At 32.8% G+C, this 1,749-nt stretch overlaps 1 non-coding gene across 1 annotated transcript; it reads right to left on the reverse strand.

The window, feature by feature from the left end:
* Nucleotides 1-1,370: 1,370 nt before the first annotated feature.
* On the reverse strand, nt 1,371-1,478 carry LOC148561742 (small nucleolar RNA R71). Its single transcript, XR_015887620.1, has one exon. It is a non-coding gene; the product is annotated as a small nucleolar RNA R71 (small nucleolar RNA).
* Between the last annotated feature and the right edge of the window lie 271 nt (nt 1,479-1,749).

Below are 1,749 nucleotides of genomic sequence, written 5' to 3' on the forward strand. Positions count from 1 at the left end.
TTTAAAAAAAAATCTTATCTTTTTCAAAATCTTTTTCAAAAATCAAATCTTTTTTCAATTTTTTTAGCTATTTTCAAAAATTTCAAAAATATTTTTCAAAAATATTTTTCTTAATTTTACATCATATTTTCGAAAATAACATCATCAATTAATGTTTTGATTCAAAAATTTCAAGTTTGTTACTTACTTGTTAAGAAAGATTCAAACTTTAAGTTCTAGAATCATATCTTGTGATTTCTTGTGAATCAAGTCATTAATTGAGATTTTAAAAATCAAATCTTTTTCAAAAACTAATTTCTATCATATCTTTTCAAAAATATCTTCTTATCTTACCTTTTTCAAAAAAAGTGATTGCAAAATATCTTTTCTAACTTCCTAACTTCTTATCTTTTCAAAATTTGTTTCAACTAACTAACTAACTTTTTGTTTGTTTCTTACCTTTTTCAAAACTACCTAACTAACTCTCTCTCTCTAATTTTCGAAAAAATCTTCCCTCTTTTTCAAAATTTCTTTTTAATTAGACTAATTATTTTATTTTTTTATTTGAATTTTCGAAAAACTACTAACCTTTTTCAAAAACTATTTTCGAAAATCACTAACTCTTTTTCAAAAATTATTTTCGAAAATTCTCTCCTCCTCTTATCCCCTTCTATTTATTTATTCATCTACTAACACTTCTCTTCATCTCACATCTCTGCTCCTATCATCACCTTTGTGTTTGGATTCTTCATTCTTCTTCACCCCTATTCCTTTTCTTCTTCTACTAACAATAAGGAACCTCTTTACTGTGACATAGAGGATTCCTCTTCTATTCTTTTTCTCTTCTCTTTCTTATGAGCAGGGACAAAGAAAAAAGCATTCTTGTTGAAGCTGAACCAGAACCTGAAAGGACTCTGAAGAGAAAACTAAGAGAAGCTAAATTACAACAATCCAGAGACAACCTTATTGAAAATTTCGAACGAGTAAAGGAGATGGCAGCCGAACCCAACAACAATAATGCAAGGAGAATGCTTGGTGACTTTACTGCACCTAATTCCAATTTACATGGAAGAAGCATCTCCATTCCTACCATTGGAGCAAACAATTTTGAGCTGAAACCTCAGCTAGTTTCTCTGATGCAGCAGAACTGCAAGTTTCATGGACTTCCATCTGAAGATCCTTTTCAGTTCTTAACTGAATTCTTGCAGATCTGTGATACTGTTAAGACTAATGGAGTAGATCTTGAAGTCTACAGGCTCATGCTTTTCCCTTTTGCTGTAAGAGACAGAGCTAGAATATGGTTGGACTCTCAACCCAAAGACAGCCTGAACTCTTGGGATAAGCTGGTCACGGCTTTCTTAGCCAAGTTCTTTCCTCCTCAAAAGCTGAGCAAGCTTAGAGCTGATGTTCAAACCTTCAGACAGAAAGAAGGTGAATCCCTCTATGAAGCTTGGGAAAGATACAAGCAGCTGACCAAAAAGTGTCCTTCTGACATGCTTTCAGAATGGACCATCCTGGATATATTCTATGATGGTTTATCTGAGCTATCAAAGATGTCATTGGATACTTCTGCAGGTGGATCCATTCACCTAAAGAAAATACCTGCAGAAGCTCAAGAACTCATTGACATGGTTACTAATAACCAGTTCATGTACACTTCTAAGAGGAATCCTGTGAGTAATGGGACGCCTATGAAGAAGGGAGTTCTTGAAATTGATACTCTGAATGCCATATTGGCTCAGAATAAAATATTGACTCAGCAAGTTAATA

The sequence above is a fragment of the Arachis ipaensis genome, chromosome B6 (assembly GCF_059453495.1).
Source record: "Arachis ipaensis isolate K30076 ecotype BB chromosome B6, ASM5945349v1, whole genome shotgun sequence".
Taxonomy (NCBI): Eukaryota; Viridiplantae; Streptophyta; class Magnoliopsida; order Fabales; family Fabaceae; genus Arachis; species Arachis ipaensis.